At 40.9% G+C, this 26,519-nt stretch overlaps 1 protein-coding gene across 2 annotated transcripts in view; it reads left to right on the forward strand.

Moving 5' to 3' along the window:
• The window catches only part of SMPX (small muscle protein X-linked), a 41,228-nt gene extending 17,013 nt beyond the window's left edge, over positions 1 to 24,215 (forward strand). The window contains exon 5 of one of the 2 annotated variants that reach the window (XM_053970624.1): positions 3,665 to 3,689. The gene's annotated coding sequence lies outside the window, so the exon portion shown is untranslated. Of the gene's footprint in view, positions 1 to 3,664; positions 3,690 to 23,197 lie in introns of those variants that run through there. The other variant, XM_053970625.1, reaches the window with a different exon arrangement.
• Positions 24,216 to 26,519: the final 2,304 nt, after the last annotated feature.

Genomic DNA, 26,519 nt, shown 5'->3' on the forward strand with positions numbered 1-26,519 from the left:
CTTTGCATTATGCAGAGAATTCTGCCCCACATAAAATGAGAAATCTTGTCAGCAGAGCAGTCTCTGAGATTGGCATCACTTGGGGAAAAAGAAAGGGGAGAAAACCCTAACAGAAGTTCCTTGGGGAATAAAGGTCTTATATCCATACACACAAGATGTTCCTTGGTGTTGCTATTAATTATTTACATTTAAAAATGTGTCGATCACCCCAGGCTAAAAATGCACATTATAACTTTGCCCACTAAAGATTTAATTGCACTTTCCTACTATATATTGCTCTAAAGCTGCCCCTCAGTTAGCAGCAGCCATTTACCTCTCCTGGTGCCCCTGCTCTGACACACAGGTTAGTGTTTGCATCTTATTCCTGTGCTCAAGGAGTACAGTTAAACTGTAGTACAGTTACAAGCAAGGTTATTGCTTTTTTTCTCCAGAAAAACAACAGTGCTTTGCTAGTAGAGGAACTCTGACCTGCTGTGAGCTCTTGAAATAGCACTGCAGTTTTAGGGATATGTGTTCATTTAATTGAGTCCCAGCAGCCAAAGCTTGTGTGAGAGAAGGGAATCCTGCATGCCAAGGTAGGTCAGGAGATAAGATCTCCTGGAGTGGGAACTATGGGGTGCAGAATGTGCATCATGCATTTCTGTAGGACCCTCCTGCCAAAGTCAGAGGGGTCATGGGGAGATCTCCTCCGTGTGCATAAGTACCTAAAGGCAGGGTGCAAAGAGGACACAGCCAGGCTCTTCTTGGTGGTGCCCAGTGACTGGACATCCCCCAACATACTCACTGTGTGGCCAGTGTTAATTTCAAAGTGCTTCTTGTCTTCTTCTATCTATGGTTTCCTACCATTCTGCTGGTTTTGATTCAGAACTCCCAGACCAGCAGCACTCAAGGATTTCATGGCCAGCCACCAATTTTGTCAGGTCCCTTCTTCTTGTAAAATTTTCCTAAGAAACTAGGTAGTTGGAGGTTTGTAGGATTTTTAATAGCATATTTAAAGTTCTTTTGGTTTGCCTTCCAGGTTTTTTGAGTCTACTTAAGACGTGCTTTCAGATTTTAAAACAGAAGAGCTAGAAATTTCGTTTCAAAGAGAAAAATGGAATGTCCAGGACATTATTTAGTATCAGAGGAATCTTTGTAATCCTGCTACCTCCTCGAGGAAAAAAAAAAAAAAAAAAGCATGTTTTTGTTTCCCAGAGTTTCTGCGATCAGAAGAAAAAAATTAGTTGCCATGGTTTAACCCCAGCCATCCACTAGGTACCACATAGGCACTCACTCACTCGCCCACCAGTGTTGGGGGCAAGAGAATTGGAAGGGTAAAAGTGAGAAACTTGTGGGCTGAGATAAAACCAGATTAATAGGTAAAGCAAAGTCATGCAAGCAAGCAAAGCAAAACAAGGAATTAATTCACAGCTTCGCAAAAGCAGGCAGGAGTTCAGCCATCTCCTGGAGAGCAGGGCCCCATTGCACATATCAGTGACATGGGAAGACAAACACCAGCACTCCAAACATCTCCTCCTCCTCCTTCTTTCCCCCACTATATACTGATCATGATGCCATACGGTCTGGAATATCCCTTTGGACAATTGGGGTCACCTGTCCCAGCTGTGTTTCCTCCCAACCTTCCACACACCCCCAGCCCCTCATCAACGTGGCTGCTGGAAAAGCAGAAAAAGCCTTGGCTCAGCAATAATAAAAAACATGTCTGTATTATCAGCCCTGTGTTCAGCATAAATCCAAAATTTAGCCCCATACCAGCTACTGTGAAGAAAATGAATTCCACCCCAGCCAAAGCAGCCCAATTTCCTCTAACATGGCCTGCAGCTGTCTGTCCTGAATTTAGTCTCTTGCCCAGCACAATGCTGTGGTAAGCCCCAGCACACATCACTGCTTTGCAAGTCAAGGAGAAATTTCCTTCTCATTCTCTAGCTGAATTGTGGAAGAGGAGGGGGAGAACAGGCTGGAGAGAGCCTGCCTTCTAGAGGCCTAAGAAGGCTTGAAGGTGTGTGTTAGGAGGTTAATTTTGCCAAGTAAAGAACAGGGCACATTCTTATAAACCACAAATGCTTCTACATAAACTAGTTAGGAAGACTCTGCTTTGTGGTTTTGGAAACTGACTAATAACTTCAAAACAAACACTGAAGAATCAGAAAACATTTTACTTCAAAGTAAACTACAATAACAGATGCTTTTATTTTTTCAAAACAAAAAAATATGAAAAAATTGAAGTCTTTTATTTCCAAACTGTATATTCAAGCAGAGCTTTTTTTATTACTATTATTGCTGGAAGAGACAAGCCCAAAGTAATAACTTGAAGAAGTGTGTCCTAATTTTTAGAAGTTGAGCATGTTACTAACTGCTCTATCTACACCATACACAAGAGAGTTTGCAGACATGTGGAGATGGACAGGCCTCTACACAGAGACAGGAGAAATGTCTACATTGAGCCTCTCCCTTTGAAACATTAATGTACTTAAAGTAACAAAATACATCCAATGCTAGGAGTGTGGACCCACAAATCTCTGCTCTGTTCTCAGGCGAGAACCATTTCTGGAAGAAAGGTCCAAGAGTTTTGTTTGAAAGCTGAAAATTTTCATAGGTCACTGCTATTTAATAACTGCTTCCCTATGGTCATTCTGTTGATTATTTAGTCCTGAACTTTTGTTAGACTCTTTTATAAAATAACTCCTCTATTTTCATTCATGCTGTTCATGACAGATTTTCATAAAAAATAAACTTTACACTCAATTGTCTGAGTGAGATGCAATTTCTGGGGTGACATCCCTCAGAAGAAGCTCAGAAAGGCAGGAGGTCTTGTGAGATACCAGATGTTGAGGATCAGTGAAGTGTGAAGAAGGAATACAGTCAGCAGGCTTTTTCTTGCTTATCTCTGCTAGATGTGTTAAGAGTTAGCCCATGAACTACAGCATCTAACAACAGGTACTACTGGAATGTACTCCTCTTGGAAACCTCAGAACAGAATACCAGGAATCCCTAAAACTTCAGTTATTTACTGTGTGAACAGGTCCAAGTATTTAGATGAAGGTCCTGTGACTTGAAAGACACCTATCCCAAGTCATATGCAAATAAATCCATGCAGAACTAGTTGTAACCAGGGAACTGTGGACATTAGAAACTGGAGAGCAGGAACGAGATCATACTGATCACTGTTAGAGAGGTATGAGTGAGATGAGAGCAATGCTGTTTCTCTCTTCCTGGAAACTGTCCTGCTGGTGTTAGGTATGCCTGGAGCAATCTGACACTGTAATGACACAAATCATCTGAACACAAAATAACAAGCAATTCCAGTCATTCCCACCCTATACAGTTCAAATGTGTTCAGCACAAGGTTTTCAGTGCTACATCAGAGTGAAAAGGCTAACTGCTCTAGAATACATGAAGTGTGACTTCCCACATTAGTAACAGCTCAGATAGTTTTATCAAATCTACATAAATTGTAGCCAATTAAGTTGACAGTATGATCTGAAATATCTCAGCTCTGATGTGATAATCAAACGAATTTTCTTCTAAATTTAGTGCCTCATCATTTTGTTTTATAGATTTTATTCATTTCATTTGATAGAAGACTGCCTAATTATGTTCTCACAGCCTTGTGCTTAAAAACTACATAAATTACCGCATTACTGTACTTTGTCATCTCTTGCAGAACTGGCTCAATGAGCCTTGTCACCCCTGTCCAGGAGCAGGCCATCTACAAGTGTCCCAAGCCGTGCTTTGTACTCAGGACTATCTCTGCTTCAGCCACCAAATTGCTCCTGGTGTGCCTTCTTTTAAAAAATGTAGTTCTTTTGGTGCCAAGGCTACCTCTGTTTCACACTTGTTTGCAAATTTCTTCAGAGAATAACATTTTGTAGTGTTTGAGCTCACTGTGTGTAGGTAGAGCATCATATGTAGCTAGAGCTCACCATGACAATGATCCCGAGATCCACTGCCCCACTGTCAACACTACTGAGGAAATGCTTCCAGTGCAGTTGGGTTTTGCTGACCCTGTCTGCTGCTGTTTTAATCTCCTAATTTCCCTTTGATTTGCCAAAGGAGTCTCAAATATGCTGTATTTCCACGTGAAAAAAGGACACAGCATAAATGAGCATTTCCCTGCAGAAATATGTATTTGTTTTACTCTCAGTGTTGGTCAAAATTTATTTTTCAAATTTGATTTGCTGCAGGTTTTAGCTAGCTGAAGGGAGATTCAGCTGAACTAACCTTTACTTCAACTTGGGAACAAGTATAATGCCTGGTTTTTTGTCCTGCCATTTACTGGTTGTAACAGTAGGGCTGTATTTGCCTCTGACTACAATTGACTGATGTTCACGGACAGACGGATTCCAGAAAAGCAAGAATAAAGCCCTCAGTCTTGCTGTTCAGAACTTACTCCCCCACCTTGGTAAAGTTGATGTAGCATTGCTTTTAATTTAATAATTCAGTTATTCAATGGATAAAAGAAATAAATCGAGTCCTTCAGCTTTTCGCTCTCCTGGGTCTTTGTTCTCGTTTATTGCCTTGGAGCACACCTTGTCTTAAAATTGCTGCTACTCCCACGTGAGTTTGCAGAGCCTTTCAGGGCACAGAAAAGCAATCTCGGAGCAAATAATAGCTGTGGCCGGGAATGCACTTAGGGAAGGGAGGCGCTGGCCGGGCTCGCCCCGCTCCCCGGCAGATGAGCCCGGGAGGAGCGGCCGTGTCCGCAGCCAGGGACTAAAACGGGGCTGGGCACAAAGGGGCAGCGGGGCTGCTGAAATTGCTTTTACTGAGGAAACATCAAAGAACAAAAAGCTCTCCCCAAAGCCAAACTGCTCCTGTTCTGAGGGAAGGATGATGACAATAACTGGGTATTGCTGTTTCAAAGCTTTGAAACGTGCTGCCTTTGTACAGAAGATGAAACCAACACAAAGTATGTACTGAAATGGAAAAGAATGCATATGCAAAGACTTGAAACCAAATATTTGAGCTAAAACAGGCAGAATATAGGGAAAAGAACACCTTCAGTTTTTCTGTGTTTACAAATCACACTGCTCTTGAGTGCAGTATCCTTCCCAAAGATTGTTAAAGATGGGATAGAGTATGTCCTCTGCTAATATTAACGAAGGATCTCAGACCTCCATTAAATACTTAATGAAGGATCTCAAACCTTTTAATTTTGAATTTCTCAATTTCCTTGGTTTTGTGGTTTTGTCTGAAAATATTTGAATTGATCTGTCTCTTCAGGCTTTGAATAGAAGCATTTATTTTTGAAAAATATGTAATATTTCTCTCTTTTAGTTCTCAAGAAAAGAAGAGCTCTCTCTGAGAAGATGAGACATATTTTCAGTTTTTCAGTCCATTTTGCTGAAAGTAAAGTGAGTCCGGGTGGCTATATCACAGTTTAGTTTAAGCCCTTCATTTAAAAAGTAACGAATAATGTAATAGTGCATCTCTTTCTGCTTTTTATATACTTCTAAAATTTTTATTCTGGAACAGAATCAATATGCTATCATATATGTGAATAATTTCTCTGGGGCAAATTAATTCTTCAGCTAAGTGTTGTCTGTCTCCAGTTACTACAGTTTAACACATAAGTAGATAACACCCGAGCCACTGCTGAGCTCATGAATGCTCCAAAGTCTGTGACAAACCATGTTTGTGTTCTGCCTTACATGTGTAGAGAACAAGAACCTGGCCAAACCTGTGTTAAACCTGGCCACAGAACACCACAGCTCACTTGACAAGCAGTCATGGGTCATGTCCAAGTGAAGTGATCTGCAGTTGGGTTGAAGTTAAGAACACCTGTTTCCCTAAGGCAGGATGACAAATAGGGTGATCAGCTCCAACTTTGTCAATGCCTTGCTTTAATAGACACCATAGAGGTGAGTGGAGGCTGGCTCTCAGAGAACCTTGTGCTGACCTGGGGCTAAAAACCTCATTTTTGAGCTAAAGAAGAAGCAAAGTCAAGTCCTTGGGGTTCCATCTCCAGTGAGATTTTTGACATCTTAACCATTTTCATCAAGGCAAGTCCATGGTATAAAATCATATGCCATGGCAGAAGAGTACGTTGAGCCAATGGAGCATTCATTGACATCCCTCAGCAGTGTCTGGAATTTTATTGGCAGCACAGGGACCAGATCCATGTTGGGAAGAATGATGCAGGCAGCTCCAGATAGCCATCCAGGATGGCAGAACAACACCTTGTCCTGCTGTGTTCTGACCTGTCTCAGGGAGACATTTCATCTCCCTATCTCCCAGTGTTCTACTTGCCATGGAGGTGATCCTCTTGCCTGATCTACCAGAAGGAACAGCTACCTGAACTCCAGCTTCTGTAAACACTTACTGGCTCACTGACTCCATCACTAAAGAGGGGAGCTGAAGTACCTTAGACCCTGAAAGCAGGCAGGCAGGAGTGGAGAAGAGTTGGCCCACATTGTGGCACTGCCTTCTGCCTCAATTGCTGTATCCCGAGGGACAGATGAAGGCCAGAACTGTCTTCCCCTGCCAGGGTCCTCTAGCATTACTCAGGGATAAGTCCTGGCTCCTCCCAACAGGAAATTGGCTGTAAAGAGATGTACAAGGTTACAGAGAGAGGAAAATGGAGGTAGAGAGTCCTGTCTCACCCATAGTCCTCAGTGCCTGTGATCACACAGATCCCTTCAGAAACTTTCTGCCCTGCAGAAAACCACACTTCTGCCACCTCGAGAAGATGGTTTTGCATGTGCTGTTATGAACCCTTGAGACACTTCTGCAAGCAGCATGGTGAAGCTTGTGTGGAAAGCTGTTTAGACATAGCTAACAGAAAAAAAAAGAAAACAATCAGATTTTTTCCCCCCTGGAGCTTCAGCAATGTTCTCAGTAAAGCCAGGAGACATTTCCCATCACCCTGAATAAACAGTGTGAACTGTCTCCTCCAGATATGCTCCAATTTTTTAAAAAAGCAAGTAGAAAAATTTTCAAACATACAAGAGAAGGGATGTGCTGGTGGCCCCTCCCTTCTGCCTTGGCTCAGTGGTTATCACACATACACAGCCAGGAAGCATGAATAAACCAGGTCAGGTCCTTCTTTGCTTCAAAAGGATTAAAACCCACAATTCTTGCTTCTCTGGAGACTGCAGACTAGCTTGGCAGGGGGGCCCTTTCTAGACTTCAAGCTAAAGCTCACCTTCTGTGCAGAAATGAATTATCTGTAGATAAGTCAGCCTGATGGCAGCTTAGCAATGTGGAGCTCAACTGACATTAAGGAAACTTGCTTCCATGTGCCTTAGCCTGTGGATTACTGCGTACCATGTCTAAAGGCTAATTTGTGTAACAGCAGCCTCCTCAAGCTATGATTTGAAAGAAACTAGGGTGGCTGCTGCTGTGTTTTTGTACAGTCTGATGCAATTAGTAGGTGCTGAGGGGGACAGTCTCTGTGGAAACCCACCAAGCTTCTGGGTGCTGCTCAGGTTTACATGTCTCCCTGGCACTCAGATGAGCAAGATTATTTAAACTCGGGTCATTTTAGATGGGCATGAGCACAGTTTGAGGTTATGATGTAGCTGGTTCATGGTTTTGAGGACCACAATTTTGGATTTAAGTACCTGCATCCCATTTGCACCTGAGGCATCCAGATTGCTGGGACTGTCCTCTAGTGGTAAGGAGCTCAACCCCAAGGTCACTCAGTGGTAACTGTGCTCATAAATCACATAAGTGGATCTCAAAATCACAGTCCAAATTTGAATCTTCGAAGTGCATATTGCTCACTGCTGAGAATGAATGGGGCTCTGTGTTTCTGCAGTCAGATCCAGCACCTGTGGTGGTACAGCTGTGTGAGCAGAAGCTGCTGCACACCTTCTGAGAGGAGCCTTTCTGCCGAGCTGAACAAAAGAAATATTTTCCACAGAAATTGTAGATCATGGCCATGCAAATTCAAAACTAAAATATAATTGGTCTCTGGTGACTGTTTTTTAACAGCAGGTGATTCCTCTCAGCTTTTCCTTCTATTTGTCTGTGGAAACATATTCTTTTTCTTTTCAATTTGTTTAGTCAAAAAACAATTTTCTATTTTGAAACACGGTGCCGTGAGAAAGCTTGGTTCTCCCATATGTCTTCCAGTCAATCCTAATAACTCATTTCTAAATGCTCACCTGTCACAGATTGCAAATCAAATATTAACACAACAGGCAACATGTTGTACCACTTTCATTTATGTTTTGGAGAAACCTGTCTATTCCTTAGAAAAAGATGGGCTTATCTTTGAAACTCTAATACACAACATATATATATATATATATATATATATATATATATATATTTGCACACTAGTTACTGATGTGAAAACACTACACATGTACTGTAAATTTATGGATTTATGTATCACATATTAAGCTACTTGTCCACAGACAAACTGCCCCACTACCTGCAATAGCTTTGAAGAAGTGAGATAATGTGAAGAATTTAACATATCCTGTACAGACCAGATGTCAGAATACACAGTTTTCTAATGCAGTCAGTAACATGTCAACTTAAATTAACAGCTTGTATATGATGTCTTGGCTTCATGCTTTTCCATCTCTGAGGCAATTCTCTGGGTTAGGTGCAAGACGCCTGTCAAATTTCCCAAGCTGATTAAGAACTCTCACTTTTCCATGGCAAAGGAGCCATAAAACCTAGGATGAGACTTAAATATGCAGAAGAGGCTGTAGAGGATGTGGGTTATGTAAAAACTATGTTGGATTTTGAGTTGGCAATCATTTTCTCACCACCCTTTCCTTTTCCTCCCATTTGCTGTATTTTTCAATATATTTTGCTTCATACAAGGTGCTAAGAATTTCAGGAAAAGTATTTGCAAAGTGCACAGAAACCACTAAGTCTCGATTTAAATGTATTGAAAATAAAACTACAGCCAACTTCTGTCTCATCTGTGAGTATATTTGCAGGGATGTGACCATTGTCTCAGGCCCTCTTTTTATCGCACGTGCCAGAGTTATGTTGAAAGAAAACAGGTGGATGATTAGTACCACAATTAATCATAGTTCAGTTGTGTTGTGATATTATCTGTAGGCATATCAGATGTACACTATATTTATATGGAACAACACTCACTCACACATTATGAATTCTGTGAGAAGAAGCCATATGACCAGGAGAAAGTAACATTTTTAGAAACTGTAACTAGCAGAGAGTCGAATGTGGGTTATTTGCAGTACAGACTGGGTAAGGTGGCAGAAGAGGCAGGATTCAGGATGAATAAATTGGGTATTGCTGCTCAAATAGAGATATCTGAGATTTCTTTTGTCTTTCTTGGAGAGGAGTATCTTCTCAGTCTCTTCAAGATCACAGAGCTTGCTGCTAATGCATTGAAAGCAAAGAAATCAGACTGAGAGAGCTTAGGGATAGGGATTGCTTCAGGTTTGGCAGCACCTGGCTGGCCCCAGCCCCAGTGCTGCCCATCCCTGCTCCTGCAGTGCAGCTGTACTGAGGAGCCACCTGGCTCCACACTAGCCTCACAGTCGAGAAGAAGTAACTTCCCCTGCCTTCAGAGCCCAGCAAGGACCACTGAATGTCACTTCAGCTGACTGGGATCTCTGGGCACATCTTCTCTTTCAGTGGCAAAGCAGCACACAACACTGTGTGTTACTCTCACAGACCTTCAACATGTCCAAGTGCCTATGATATCCCGGAAAAGTCCTGAAAGAGCCAGAATTACAGCAGAGCTATGTTCCTTCCCTCAGGCTTCCAAACAAACACAGATCCTGCCAAAGCCCTCACTAGTGTTCACCTCTGGGAAGCTTCTGAAGTGAATTCTCTTTGTAACTTTAATTTCAGTTTAGTTTTAAAGTGGGGAGCACATCAGGCAGCAGCAGGGGAGCATCTGCAGGATGATCCCTCCTCCCCAGGGTGGCAGGTCAAGGGGCAGCAGCCCTCTGTTCAAAAAGGGTCTGTAGAGGTTTGCTGCATTTTTTCCCTTTAACTCCAATAGCAGAAGCAGGTAGATTGTGCTGCTGCCCTTCTGTGTTTCCCTGGCTACCACAGAAATGTGCTTGTTTTACTTTTCCCAGCCTCTTCTCAATAGTAATGTAAAGGAACAGTGTGTCCTTCAGCTGCTTCAGCAATCTGAAGTGCTAAAAATGCAAAAAACTCTTTTCTGACAATCTTTTGTCTTCTTGTTTTTCTGGGTTTGCCATTAATAAAGACTATTTTTTCCCCAAGTATTACTTTTCAAATGAATTGTGGTTTTGTCAACTCTATTGATATAATGATTTAGTACAGAACATTGCCCAAAGAGTTAATGGTGAATCTAGTTTATTTACACTGTTGATTGTTGTTAGGATGTGCATTTGGGAATTTACTTTTTTTTGGTGGGGAAAAAGAAAAAAGGGAAATAACTGTTACAGTGAGATAAATCCCAGTCAAAACATATCGGTAAATACTGCATCGTGGCAGTAACTCTTCAGGGAAACTAGAGGGCAAGCTTCTAAAGTACTTTGAGCTCTGTAAACCTGCAATTAGGTATCTCCTCAGCTTCCCAAAGAAACGGTAAGTGCCTCACTCCTAGGGGCTTGCATATTTAATCAGCTAAATGCTTTCCAAATACTGCCCTTGGAGGGCTCAGGAAGCCTGCTGCATAAAAATAATAGTCATTGCTGTGTGTCAGCAGTCAAGCAGCTCCTATTGTAAGTCTGCTGATTATTATACCAAATATAACTGAGCTGCCTTTTGCCTAGCCCTCCATTTGTCTCAAATTTTTGCCATGACTTATTGTGTACTAGGAATCACTGTGGGCCAAATAGGGTTTTATTATTATTGTTATCATGATTGTTGTATGTGTGAGTACTGCTTAGCATCTACATGGGGCTTGGCTTCTGACCCATTCATAAAAATAATATTTCACTTCCTATGGGTCAGTCTTTGAGTCAGGGGAAACTGGGTATACAGCTCATTTTTACAGCTTGTAGTTGTCAAAATGAATCTTGAAGGGCACCATTAAAGTGTTTGGCATCACACATGTGAATGAAGGTGCAGATCAATGCAGCAGGAGGCTGAGATGAGGCAGAGGCTGTGGAGCCAGTTTGGGAATGCCAAGTTTATGTTATACTGCATATTTAGGTAGTGCCCTCAGCTGAATCAAAAGGGGGCAGGAATAGCTGGGGTTAACCATGCTATTTACAGTTTTAAAAAATAGGATATTTCTCCTCTGATTTGGGAAGCTATGTCTGCAGAACAATGTCTAGCAGCTTCTGAATGCTAGGACTCGAGCAGGGATTAGGGTTTTTGAGTCTGTCAGACCTGAAATTGCTGACCCTTGGAAGCTTCCAAAGTCAAAGAGCAGCACCAGCCTGCTGGGCAGCTGCTGGGATAAAAAACTGGCCAGATCAGTCATGCTCAGTGTTCCATGTTGCATCAGAAGAATTGCTGAAAGCAAAATGTTTCCATAAAAAGTTATATTTTCAAATCACAAAACTTTGCCAGTGGAGAAATGTTCCATCAGAAAAATGTTGGACCATTTTGACTCTTGGCATACTCTAAGGTACAAAAACTCATTGCATTTTAAATAAATTTCAGCAGCCTCAGCCCATGCCAACTCTCAAGCAACAAATCAAGCAAACTCGTCTTTTTCTCTAGTAATTATCCAACCTAATAATTCTCTTGTCATTTCACCCTTTTGCTTCACTGAAGGAAGAAAGGGCATGTTTGCAGCACACCAAGATGCTGTTTGCTTCTATTTTCATTGCCCCAGAACTTGAAATTCATAAAAAGTCATTATCTAAATATATATATAATTTTAATCCCAAAATAAGCATATAAAACAACCCCAGAAATCAATTACCTTCAGGATACACATGATTAGACTTTGATTTATAAAACTTTTTTTTAACATAGTCTTTCTAAAATCAATATAAAATGTGCCTGTTTTTCAGGGACAAACATAAGACAACAGTCTACTTTGCCAAAATTTGAGCACATGGCTTTTGAAAGTCTAACCAGCCAACATCCAGAGCTTAGACCTTTCTTCTCAACCATTAAAGTTGTACAAAAATGGAAAGCATTTACAATAAAAAATGAGTGGCAGATCTAGGATCCTGGACAATACATGAATTCCTATGGATAATGAAATAAAAATCTTTGGACAATATTGAAGTCTGATAGGAAGTGAAAAATCAGGCAGTATGGAAGCTAAGAGTGAGTGTTTATGTGCTTGTCATTTCACGTGAATTAACATACTGTCTGCCTTATATTGTGTTGCCTGAATTTTATGATTCATAACAATTTTCCTCATACCATCTCAGAGCTACAAAATTATGCGTGGTTGCAAAACAAGCACAGCAATGCTGAATCATCTTTTCTACATACCAGTAAGTCTCTGAAGTAGCCTATCTCACTTTAAGTATAGGGGAAAGAAAACTTGGTATTGATATCTTAATATTTGAATATTAATAACCAGTATTAGACTTCGTGTTCAGTCTTGACTGATTAACTGATGCTTATGTGAGTCATTTATCCACTCAATATTATTTTAATATGTGTTTTTTATCATTAAGTTCCTCAATTTTTTCTTAAAAAAGAAAAAGCCATTGACTTCACAAAAATCAGTTGTCAGCAAAGACCAATGGCACCTTAGAAATGCCATTAGTGAGGGACTCCGTAGGAATCAGCAGCATGCCAAATATTTCACTTTCCAAAGTCTTTGTCCCTGCAGCTCTAACATCTCTGGCAAAAAAAAAAAAAAAAATCTTAACCTTTTGCTTACCATTTTTTAATTAAAAAAAATACAGACAATATTTAAACCCTTCTCTGTATGTGAAAACCACACAGACACGAAGCAGTGCTGCTTAGCACTCGGCGTATGTCTCTGGAGAAAATGCCAGCTTATCAGGAGTTTTAAGTGGCAGCCAGCATGACAATAGCAAAAGACATGAGCATTCAGGTGTGAAATCATAGAACCTTTCCAGCAGCAGCATTTTGCTGTGTGATAGGCTGCATTTGGATTTGTGAGAATGTTTCATACATAATTTCGGGTAAAGCTTTAATATTTGATTGGAGAGCCAGCACAAATGAAATGCCAGCATAAAAGAAATCCAAGGCCAGTGCCTTTCTCCAGAATCTCTTTTGTGCAAAACATCTTGAAAATCATTGTTCATAATTTAATTATGTAGCACAGCTGTGCCTTTTAGAGTTCATCTGGCATGAGGCAGAACAATCTTGAGGGTGATCACCCACCCTTACAATGGCTTTTATTGCACTGTTTGAGGGACTACAATAAGACTGCAGAAAGGATTCCCTACCAAAAAAATGTCAGTAAAAATAACATCATCTTTCTCCAAATTTCAGCCTCCCCAAATCGAATACTTTTCTAGCAAAACAAAACTGGGTGCCCTGAATTTTCCCACAAAAGCACAGAATATCTGGGGATTTTCAATTTCCTGAGAATGAATCCAAATTTTTAAACTAAATCAGGCCCTTTTGTCAAGAAGCTTTGATTTGTTAGATTTCCAGCTCTCTGTCCACCCCAAACAACAATTCTAAGTGCTTGCAACAGCTGTTCAGCAGCCCCGACCCACGGTGCTGCGGCTCTGGTGCAGACACAAGCATTAAGATCATGACGAAGTTTTCCAGCCCAGGCTGCTGGAGGGTTTACAAGGCTGGGAGGTTCCTCACCGAGCGTGCCCGCGTGTGCCAGGCACGGCTGCGGCTGCGGGCTCTGGGGGCCGAGCCTGGCCCGGGCTCTGGGGGCTGAGCCTGGCCCGGGCTCCGAGAGTCGAGCCTGGCCTGGACTCTGGGGGCTGAGCCTGGCCCGGGCTCTGGGGGCTGAGCCTGGCCCGGGCTCGGAGAGTCGAGCCTGGCCCGGGCTCTGGGGGCCGAGCCTGGCCCGGGCTCTGAGAGTCGAGCCTGGCCCGGGCTCTGAGAGTCGAGCCTGGCCCGGGCTCTGCGGAGCTGCCGGGCGAGGCTCCCACGGCACCGAGCGCCCGGGGCTGCCACAAGCGCCGGCAGCCAGGGCTTGGGAGCTGCACAATGACTTTGGTCCTCTGATCGTGCCGTCCCACGTGGGGCGCGAGAGGGTTTGGCTTTTTGGAGCTGTAGTGTTTCTGGTGCGTTCCCTCACCATCCAGCCCGAAAGCTGTGGCCCCCACACTCACAAGTCACTTCTGAAGCAATGCAGGAATCCCGTGGTTTAGCTGTATAATAATCTGACCGTGTTTGATGTTATAAACGGGACCACACTCCCGGTACTAAAAGTGATTTCAGTATTTATTGTAACAAAAAGAAAGGCCTAAAGCAAGGGGGCCCGGGGGCTGAGCAGGAGCGCTCCCGTCGAGGATGCTGCAGAGCCAGCGCTGGGTCCTCTGAGCAGCAATGTCCCCGATGTTCCAGGTGGAGTGGCAGGGAGTCAGTGGGTCGGATGCCCCCTTTTTATCCTGTTTTTTGTCCCTTTGGATTGGTTTCTTCTTGGATCCTTCATTTGCATGAAGGTTTAAGGTGCTTGATTGGCCCATTACAGTTCTGTCCCGGCTGGCTCATTTCGCTTGGGGGTGGTGCACTTTACTTAGGTGTAATATGGTACCTAGAGTACCGTATTTCTTATAACTAACTACCCTTTTCACCCCTTTTACCATAACCAAACTAACAGTGCATGCTTAACAATTATCAACTATTTTACAACCATTTCTAACCTATTTTTAACATTTGATCCGGGTTACAGAGTCCAGTATCAGTAATCCTGTTCCTGCTTGTGTACTCCAGCTGCAGACACCTCGGAGATACTTTCTGCACGTCATCTCTGTGGTGGGCTGCCAGGTGGTGGCTGCAGGGAGCCTCTGCAGCAAGAGCACTCACCACCATGGGCATTATCTCCTAGCTGAAACTTTGTTTTCAGAGACACGCCCTGGCTGAGAAACCCCAGTCAGGCAATCAACTCTCAGAGGGTGCATTTCATATTGCATCACCATTCGCTGTACAAGAAAGATGCCCCATTGTTTTAAATGTCACAGCTTTTCTTTTACTTCCTCTTTTAATATTTTTATTGTTTATTTTGGTTTTTTTTTTTTTGTTTGATTGATTTTTTTTTTGTACCGACTATTTTACCAATCATTATTTTATTTGTATTAGTACTTCGTCTGGTCCCTTCTGTATATATCTTTGCCTTGTAGACATCACATTTACCAGTCCATAATGGCTCCTGGCAACCTCTTTTCTCTTTCACGCTACTCGACCACCCAGGTGCATTGCTACTGGCTATTTTCCACCCTGTGCCTGCAAGCAGCTGGGTGTTTTTGGTTATCATTGGAGAAATCAATAGGATTTGTTGCACTTTAAAGGCAATAAACACTTTGCAGGATCAGCCATTAGGCTTTGGCTTCCTTACTGATGAATTTGCTGCAATGGTAATTATGAAGTTTCACTGTCTGCTGTTATGGGGAATGAAAATGAACAACCATTAAACTGTCCAAGAAATCCCTGTCTAATCTCACCAACATAAACTTTTTGCTACTTAAGCTCTTTAAGTCGTTTGGCTTCATTAACAGACTATTTGGGTGTACTTGCTAATATGGTCAGGATGACATCTGACAACAGTGACCAAGCTCTTGAGTGATGCCTACACTGACAAATGCTTTTTAACGCAGAGATTGTATAGGTGAATGAGAAGCAGTTAACATGAACTCAGAGAACAATTTTCCCTATATTGATAAATAATTGCCAAGAATGATAATTATAGGCACACACCTGCATGGACTTGACAGAGCTTACTGAAGAACTAGAAAGGAAAAGCTTCTTTTTTTTTTTTTTTTCCTTCAGAAGACACTAATTTAAAAGGTAAAAAGTGCTGCAGCGTACTTCTCATTAACAGAGGTAAAAAGAGCCACAGCAGCTCCTTATCAGCAACTTTAATCATAGCATATGGTATATGCTGCTTAATCTTTGCTAGCCATTATGAATCACAAATTACCTCATACAGTCCCAAAGCAACTGAAGATGGGTCTGCAAAATCTTTTTATAGGGGTGACACTTTAAGTTATGAGAATTTGTAGTAAAAATGTTAATGAAAAGCAGAAAATTGAATGAAAACTTGAATTTAATATGAGGTAAGCATCTGTTACAGCCACTGTGCTTTAAAACCTGCACAGTATGGAGAGAAAATTTAAAGGATACCTCCAGAAAAAGTCATTGCAGAAGTAGTAATAATGCCAGTAACAGAGTACAGCTGAATTTATATAGGGTTTTCTTTGTAATAACATTTTAAAGTGCTCTGCATAATCAGTCCTTTAAAATTCAGTCTCTTTATTAATTACTCAAGTATGATAAACTTCAAGATATATTTTACCAGCTTTAAGAAGCTTGTTTTTTTTATCTTTCTAGACAATGTATTCATATCAGCATTTGTAGTGAATCCATTAGCTAAAGAAACCCATGCTCTTTAAGGTTCTACTTCATGTAAATGAGAACTGGCAGCCCAGCATAATGTTTTAGGCAGCTTTCTGATCTCAGCCAAGAAATGCCCAAACAAAAGTAAAATTATAACTGGTAAGGCTAAAGAAATGTGGAAGTTTAGAACACATTTCCATGCTCTAGAGGTTGTAGAGTTTGTAGCACACTATAAATCCCAAAACTCTTGAATTAGTTCTAGTCAAGAGATAGGGCTATTTGTTTATTTTTCACTGGAAATGCTGATATCTGAGGGTTTTTTTCACTTTTGAAACTGCTACTTATTGCAAGATTGTGGGCCACATATGTGTGGATCACTGGCATCTGGGCTCCACTTACAAAAAAAAAAAAGGCAATATAACAAATGACAGGTATCATGTCTTTATGGACATTAGGTCCTTCAGAGAACAAATATTTAGAATTCAAGTTGATCTGAAAGACTTCTATTTGGCAGCTGTCATTTCAGAACCACTGAGTGAAATTGTGTCTCTTTTGCAAGTTCCTTTGGTGTCAAAGCTTTGTGCCAGTGCAGGTAAGAAGAAATTTTGATAATAGTATAGCACAAGGAATGCTTCTACCTGACTTTTCCTGTGTTAAATAAAAGGGTCTATTGTGTCGGAGTAGACCTGCTGTTACACAGCACTTGGCTGCAGCTGCTTTGTGTGTGCGCTACTGAACTGCAAACAGTGAAAGGGTCAAAACTGTCCTTCACTCTCCATGTCACACTGTCTGAACTGAGACTTAAATTAGAGAAAGAACATATGTATGATAAAGGACCATATGGCTTCCAATAATTTCTTCCTAGTGAAGATAGCAATGTTTGTTATTTAAAAGATTATTTTTGCATTTTGGTACAAAATATTTTTTTGCCTAGAGTTCTTTGTCAGACAAATTGAAATAATAAAAATTTTGACCTTTCTCTTTTTGTTTTGAAACCCTGCATGTATGTATATGTGCAACTTACATTTCCATCTTCAGCTGCTTTGTTACATATTTTTATTGACTGTAGGTAAAGGGCAAAAAAAAAAAGGAGTTAAAAAATAATTTTAAAAAAAGGCATATATGTTTATCTTTCCAGTATTTCACAGGAGCAATGCCCAGAAAATATAAATGCGAGAAAACATATTTTAAAAGACATATGATTTATGCTCAGCTATATGAGAGTTGCTCTCATTATCCTGACAGAAATATAACAAATGTGTTGAAATAACTTGTAAAAAACCATGCAGGAAATTAAAATAGTTTAATTTAAAGTAGGATCTTTCACTTAGTCAACCAGATATTGTTGGAAAGGAGTCAAGGGATGAACTCCTTCCCCTTTGCAACTTAAACCATCTCTCTGGCATCCCATCGCAGTATTAATATGTTAACCTGGAGCACATCTGACTTCCTACGGCTTCCTCTGGCATCTGTGTGGACAGTGATCTCGATATGATATAAATATTAAAGTAGTTGCATGGCAGGAGCTGATTGTAGCAAGTGCTGCCCATCAAAGGGAAGTGAGGGGAGACGAATTAAAGCAGATCCCCTGGCACTCCAAAAGGTCAAGGCTTTTACCAGATGTGTAGGAGAATTAGAGAGTCTAAGGAGATAGTCTGGCTTTATTTCACCTTGATAATTCACTAGAGCAATGAAAAGAGACATGTCCCTGGATTTACCTTTTGCCCAGGTTTTTCCTTCTGTAGAGCAGTGTGTTTGTAATTCTAGGCTAATTCTGCTCCAGACTCACAGACATTCACGACCTCTGTCCCCTTCTTACCTTACTGTAACTGATACCCTTTTCGTTCCCAGTGTGCTGTTTGCTGGGAATGGCCAGATGTCTTTTAAATGACATAATGGGAACAAAACTCTTTCCTAGGTCTCCTAATTCCATAAGTCATTACTTTCATTTCCCATTTGCACTTTTGGAGGGGCATTTTTTAACCCTTTTTATCAATTTTTCCAAATTGTGCAGAATTTTCCTCAAGCAGCCATAACTGTTGTTTGTGTGCAATTCACTTGGTATGTAATAAACACTTTCAGTAATTTGGAATCTTTAGAGTGATGACTTAAATCATGATCCAGAGCCTGGCTAAACAGTATTTTGAAGACAAGAGCCAGTTCTCCAACTGTGAACTCTCTCTCTGTTCCCAAATAGAGGTTTCCTTGCTGCCTCTTTTTGAGGGTTGCATTTATGACTGAGGTAGTGGTGAGTAAGAGATCTATAAATGGGTTCTGGTGAGGAGTAAACATCATGTGGTCGTTCACTTTGGAAGCTTGTTGAGTGGGAGGCATTTACTGAACCTTGGTGCACTTGCTATAATCACTGATCTTCTTCGAAGTGCTAATGTCTGTTTTCTCTTGTGTAAAGTTACTTCTTATAAAAGAGGATGTCTTAACAGAATTTTGGGGTTAAATATATAGGGCTGGCAACTTTTGAAATAAAGAAAGAAAAATTATTTAGTGCCCAAGTGATTCATGCAGGGTCTTTAATTATATAATATTAGCATATTAGCAAATGTGGTCATTTTATTGCATATTTGGAGAAACAACCAAAATCTGGATGGATTTCATGTTTCTTCTTCTTTCAGCTAGCATGCTCTCTAAGAACAGAAAACACTGACAACTGGAATTCCTGGTGTTTTTCTTAGAATAAGTATTTTGTGTGCTTGCTGTTAACTAGTTGGGTGTTTTCAGAGAATAAAAGGGAGATGCAGCACTAAAAACTGTAATTTTGAAAAAGGAAAAAATAATGAGATTTTAGAATTAATTTCTTTATTTGAATTTATTTTTGAAGCTGCATCTGTTTGAACAGCACAAACATTAAACAATTTATTATATTAAAAATAGCTACTGCTGTTTTCTGTGGTCAGAAACCTCAGGGATCCAGTCTTTTTTATTCCAGAAGCTGACAGTGGCATCCAACTGACTGCAATCATAGCCTTGCAGAGTCTCAGTCAGGGAATAGAGAACGTCTTGAGGGCTGAAAACTCCTCTAATTCCATGATTCAAAGTGCTTCTAAGCATGTGCTTATGTCCACCTTTAATCAGGACAACATTTATGCATTTGCTCTCAAGTATATCCATTTTTTAAATGGCTGAGGTGGGGGCTGTTTGGTGCAAGGTTGATTGGAGCAGCGAGGGAGTCTGGTGATAACCTGCAGCAGCTGAAAGAATCACCAGAGAACATAACTGTGAGCATTACTAATGTACCATAAGCAACCTATTTTTGAGTTTACAGGCTCCCATGGATCTCCGGAGGAGTTTGTTCTCTAAAAATAACATGCCTTTGGGAGCTGGGACAGGGAGAATTGGAGCTGGCCAGTGGGAGGTCTGGGTGGATTAGAGCATCACAGGGAGATAATAGAGAGTCCACTGACTGCAAAGGGAGATCAGGTAGTAATTATAAGCAATCAGAGAGCAGAGAGTATACCTGAGAGAAAGATGATGCAGTTACCAGGTGTTAAAATAGCACCACTTACAAGCAGCATGCTTTAGACAAAATTTTGAGAAAAGTGGACTTGATTTTCCTCAGCACTTGAGCCCCATGGAAATATTTATCATCATGGCAATTTGGTTTTTGCTTCTTTTGGATGGCAAGGGGCAGGTTCCTGGGAGCTATAGTTTTTGGTTTTTACTGCTCCTCCTTTTAGGCACATGGTCTCCCAGAAGGCTAGGTTTCTTTTGGTTAGAGCTGCTGTGTCCCAGTTGTGACTGGAAGAACTGGACACAGCAGGTCTTTTGGTGGTCCACTGCCTAGTGAGAGACCTGTGTCATGGCAGGAGGGGAGCTTGCTTGGCTGGATGGGATACAATTCCAGTTTGGACCTTTCAGCCCTGAGGTCATGAAGGTCATTAAGGGATATTGATTTCAATGGGAGCTGAAGGTCAAAGGTGTGGGAACTATGAGGAAACAAAGAAAGGACAAAGAAGTTATTGAAAAAATGGAGCATGTGACCAAAAGTAATCCCATCAACCAGATTACTTGTTTTATTAGCAACACAGTAATATAGTTTGTAACACCTTGCTGTTTTAGTTGGTAAACTCACTGAAGTCTCCACAGCCAGGCAGGGGCAAGAGGGACCTTGCACATGGCCCATGAATCCACCTTGGCCCTCATGAGTAGAGGACAGCTTCCCCTGGGACAAGCAAAGCCTCTGCCAGACTTACAGACTGCCTGACTCCCAAGACCACCTCAGGAAAACATCCAGTCCAACGTCCTGCTCAGGTCATTGCACAGGGCCATGTCCAGTCAGGGTTTGAATATCTCCAAGAATGGAGTCTCCACAACCTTCCTGGGCAACCTGGACTAGTGTTTGACCACCCTGATGGTAAAGGAAGCTTTATTTCCTATTTAGATGAAATTCCCCATATTTCAATTTGTGCCTGTTGTCTCCTTTCCTGTCACTCAGCACAGTGAGGAATGTCTGTCTCCGTCTTTTTTGTACCCAAAGGCTTTGTACCCACCTTCTTTGTGTTACCTCAGTCCTGGGGGCTTGATGTGCCCAGCACAGGATGGCTGTCATTAGGAACTCAGGAAGTAAGGAAAGATTAAACTACCTAAAGAAGATCAGCATGTAGCTCCCATGAAAGGCGGATGTGTCTTCCAGGGTGACACCTGCAGAAAACACAGCCTTAAATCTCAGATGCTGAATCTGCTAGAAAGGTACAAAAAAATATCATGTAATCCTAAAACCCAGAATGCTAAATTACAGCTATCCATCATGCCACAATCTGCCCACAATGTGTTTGGAGGCAGAACCTGTCACTGGCCTCTGTCAGCAGAAGGATCAGAAAACACTTGTGATGCCAAGGACCACATTGTGCTCAGGTTTGCCTGGTGTGCCCTGCACACTCTTTCTCCTGATCCCAGGCTTGAGCCCTTAAGTTCAGTCATAACCAGCAATGTTTTATTCACATACCACTTGAAAACAGCCACCCTGTGATACTCAGGAACAGGTACAGAAGAGTTTGAAAGAGAAAGGAGGATAATCCTGAATGCTGAAGCATACGGAAAGTGTGTGTAGGCAGGAGGTAATTACATAGGACAGGATTACCTGTGCGTGTGTATCCCAGGGAGCCATCAAATACAGCCCTAAAGCTGGATTTTGTTTTTGAGAGGAGAAAGAGAAATACCTTAAATTACCTGACTGGAAGGAAATTTCAGCTGAAACAGAACGATGCATTGCCTTACTGAGCCCAGCTATGAGATGGCTGTATTGTTTGATTGCTAATGGCCACAGAGTGTTGTTGGTAGCATTACACGAGGTGTTATGACCACCCACCAGTGTGGGCAATGACACCCTCTCACTTTATTTCAAGACAAGTTAATTAACATTTGATTTCTTTATTTAAAGGTTGCCATCACTTTCAAGCAGTCAGTGTAAGCCGTGCAGGGTTTCTCTTAATAGCACCTCTCTTCTCCAGGGAAGAGTTTCTTCTCAAAGCAGAGCAATCCAGCCTTTTGAATGTCCCTCAAATGTGCACAGCCTGCATGTGTTCAGGAGCACAGCAAAAACTCCCATCATGTAACACATTGTGAATATAGAAGGTTTTCATTTTTTGTTGTCTTGTGACTTTTTCTCTTGTTTTCTAAGTGTTTGTTAAAGGTTCATGAGTTCAATAAAATTTACCAAAAGTAGACATATTCCTCCACCTCAAATACCTTATACCAAAGTATATCAAATACCCAAATACTTATATCTTAGCTGATTGAACATATGTGCTGAGAAAGTTAGTGTCTTGACCTTTTGAGAGTTAATTGCAAAACCTGTTTTCAGGTTTTCAGTGTTGAGCTGTCTAGAACCACTGATATCAATAGCAACCATGGTATTTCTTAACTTCAAAGAGAACAGAAATAGGCCCTATGCTGGGCTTCAGATTAGCTGTGACTATGCAGGAAAGAGTCTGTAGATGGGTCAAAGGAAACTGCTCATCATGCCCCAGACAGAAGCTACGTACTCCTCCCAACCTTGCTTTAGGTAAATAAATAAATAAGTGGGATTTATGAAAAGAACACAGAAGATACTTTGCTACTGTTTCTAGAATACTGTCCTTAGTGCTGGTCAGTCATGAGAATTAAAGCAGAAATAGGGGAGAAGTGGAGCTGTGACAAAAGTAGTTACAGGAAAATAGACACTACCAAAAGAAGAGAGGCTGAAAATTCTCCGGGGCTGTTCAGTTTGGATGGAGTCTCACCAGTGAAGACTCTAATGGGCAGAACAGAAAAGGCAAGAGAACTAAAGGCAGTTTTTAACCAAAGCAGTTTTTAAAAAGTAAAAATGCACAGACATATATATGTATATATCAGTAAGTAGGTAGTATTTAATGGTAAAATTTAATACCATTTTGATTTTTATGAATTGATGCATCCCTACTCCCTGCAACACTCCCTGCTGAGCCATATGGCAGGATTTGCCTCCTGTGCCTGCTGAAGCAGTGGAAGGGCTTTCCTGGGGCTGAGTCCCACTCAGGATCTGAGTCCCACCCAGAGTCTGTCCACACTCTGCTGGATGGCTGGTGATGAGATGGGCAGTGGGGCGGGGCAGAGCCCCAGCACCCTGTACCAAGGGCAAAACTCAAGGCTTTAAAGGCCTGAAGTCTTGACAGAATCATGGAGTTGCATGTCTGATGACAGAGATTTGGAGAGTAGGTGGGAGAAGCTAGTGGATCACAAAGATTTGTATTCCCTGAGCTTGGCTGTAAACAAGTGCTGTCAGCAAAGGAAAAATTGCAGGTGTGGGGAGTGTCCTCCCCCTCACAGCTTTTCTGCATGATCTGAAAATACCTGAGTCCACTGATAATGATTAATATCTGGTCTTGTATTTGTTGCACAGATCTGACAAGTGAAACTGAATGGATTCCAATGAACGGAGAAAAGTTCAAATATTTTATATATTTGTATGAAGACTATGAATTTCCCAACTCTTCAATACCCCATAAGAAGCATCTTCTTTGTACATTTATATCAATGCTTTCTCGTTGTCCATTTTGTTTAACATAGGAAAGTAGTGCTGAAATAAAACAGAACAAAGCAAGTAGCAATGAATATGTGTATTACAGGAATGATTTTGACCTGAGAACGGGGAGTAGTGTAATTTGAATTTTGAGCAAAAGTAGAAAAAACTTTAAAAGATTACATTATTATTTTCAATTAATTTGGTTTCTTTCTTTTTGAAAAATGTCAATGTATACAAAAAAGTTTTTAAATTACTTCACAAAATGCAGAATAAATGAGGGATGTAACATGTTCTGTTGTGAGTTCCTAGTTATAGAAAAGGCATCATGTATCATGTGTAATAAAGGAAATCAAAATATTAAAAGCAGTGGTCTTTCTGGTGAGTTGAGCTAAAATCTTCTTTTGTTTTAGAGACAAAGTGTTTCTTTTCCTCCAGAATCTAAAATGCACTGCTGTTCTGATACTTATGCATCACCTTTATACAATGAATATACAAGATGTGAGGTAGCTGACAGAAAACCTGCAACCATTATTCAAATAAACAGTCATCCAGCCTTGATGGAACATGTTCATGAATATAGCTTGAAGGATCATTATCTTCAAAAGCTCAAATCAAAAGGGGACATTGGAATATGGATGCTGGGCTAAAGTAATGTATGATCACAGCACCTCTTCTATGAGTGATTAATCCTTGATGCTTGCTTTATATGGACTGTACATAAAAGAACACTGATGCATATTCCATTTGGAGATGAGATCTTATTGTAAGAGAAATTTAATACACTGTGTCTCCATGGTCTCTTTTATGTTACTTACTGTAAAGGGATATGAGGAGCTGTTTTTAATAATACTCTTCTAATGTTGATTGAAACTATTCTACATACTCTGAAACTCTCTGCCTGGCTCTTGTTTATTCAAATAAAATAAAGATAATTATTCTGGTTAGAAAACAGATTTCGAGTTGAATATTACTTACAATGACATCCATCTAATTCTTGTTTGCTCCATCAGATAATGCAAGAGCTAACTGAAATGAATTTTAAGTTTCCATATATTTGCATTACTTTGTACAGGAAATTAGAAAGGAGCTGTACTCTCTGCAGCTCAATTAAAATGACATTCTTGTATGTTATTCTTTGAATATGCAATATCAACATTGGTTACTGTCCTGCTTCATCCTTATATGCTCTGATTTCCCTTAATGCATTTCTTGGAGGTGCACATCCCTGAAGGACAGGTTGAAATGGAAATGTCAAGAGATGGAGTGTATCAGGAGCAGCTTTCATTTACATCACAAAGAGATTAACATGTCTGTTCAATCGAAAATGAACAGTTTTCCCCAACACTGCATTATCAGTCACTGATATTGGACTGCATTGTTCCTCCTAGTCTGGAAATGATACCAAGGAGAAAACATGTAATCCCTCGATCTGAAAGCATGCTGAAGGTGAGATAAGTCAGGGCCTTGGCTTTTGTTTTATTTACTCACTTAAAAATACTAATTTCAGAGAACTGGGGGAAGGTAAAGCCTCATTTCCCTCCTCTTATAGTTAGGAAACTTCACAGTGGAAATTCCAGGGGATGAAGAGAGTTGGGACCACATTCCAGTCTTAATACTCATGTGTAGGTGAAGGAAAAAATCCTCATCCCTGACAGAGGAGTGTGGTTCTTTTGCCAGATTTCAAATTCTTGTTTCCAAATAGAGGGGTACCACCAGGAGCCACTGAAACATCTTCAGAGTGGGGAGGGACCAGTCAGAGGCAAAGAATACTTTTTCTGAGCATTATCTTTATTTTAGATGAAAATTTTTACACTCCCTTGAGACTGACACCTAATGGGAAGTGGAGATCAGTGAGAACCCTGAGTTAAGTCTAAGGACTACAAGAAATCCTTAATAAAACAAGAAATTAGCAACGAAGTACTAGGAAAAAAGGAGGCTGTGAAGAATCTCTGTCTCAGCTAGCAAACTTTACAACTGGACTGAACCATCTTGTGCTAGTGAGTTTATTTTTCATTTAAGCCTTATTAAAGGTTCTGACTGTAGGACACACACAGATCAGTGAAAGATGTCCCAGGCAACTCTGCAGCCTAGTACTTCTGGCATGGGAAATTCTATCCCCCAGATGTTAGAGTTTGGCATAAATAAAGGATTGAGGTCTTACAATGAAGAACGAGCACTGAAATACATAATAACAGATCATGCTAAAATCATGCCCATTTCCTGTGGTCACCAGGGAGTCTTTGTGGGTGTGAGCCAAACTCACTGACGGGTGTGTATGATCACCTCCCTAATGACCACCCCTAGAGAGTGGAGCCAGAGGAATAGCTGCACCAAAGCAAACACTTACAGCTGAGCCAGAGAGACAAGCTCCACTTCACCCCTATCCCTGACCCTTTTGGCAGAGGACCCATGACATAAAGCAAAATACCTGGATTTCAGTGTCATCTCTGTGCCCTGGTCTCTGTGTGGTAGGCTGGTGTGAAATCAACAGGACAGTTCTGCCTCTGTGGCACCAAGCACTGAGCATGAAAGGTGGGGGAGAATTTCCTGTGTTTACTCCCAACCCAGTGCTCTGCATTGTAAATGGTTTGTGGGTTTGTTTTGTTTTGTTTTGTTTTGTTTTGGGTTTTTTTTTCGGTTTTTTTTTTTTTTTTGTCTTAATGCCAAAAAGGAGATTTTATTAATCTAAGAGAAATTGCTCAATGATGTTGTGGCAACATGTTCTGTTAGAAAAAACAGAAATAGGTGTCATGCAGTGCCCACAGCAAAGGGTTTAGTCTAATGAGACAGCAAGACCCCAACACATTTAGGAAGAGAGTTTTAATCACTGGCTAGTGAAGAAAACCACACTTTAATGATTTTTCTGGTTATCTGCACAGAAAAATCCAAACACATTTAGCTTAGAGGTAAAGATAAAGATAGAGGTAAAATAATAATTACTGTTACTTGAAAATTTTGGGGAGTTTGAATTTATCTCCATTGGTTACTCTGGTTTAATCACTTTCAGTTAAAAGATTATATTGCTTCTGCATTTCTGAGGCAAATAGTGTTATCTGTCTTAAAACTCTGGAGGCTTGGATTTATGCACTAATTTGAATTATAGAACTAAACTGGCAGTTTTGTCTTTTCTGTGATGGTGTAAGCTAGTAGTAAAAGCAAGTAGTTAAAAAAAAAAAAAAGCAGTACTTCCCCACTGTAC

Source organism: Vidua macroura, chromosome 2 (genome assembly GCF_024509145.1).
Source record: "Vidua macroura isolate BioBank_ID:100142 chromosome 2, ASM2450914v1, whole genome shotgun sequence".
NCBI lineage: Eukaryota > Metazoa > Chordata > Aves > Passeriformes > Viduidae > Vidua > Vidua macroura.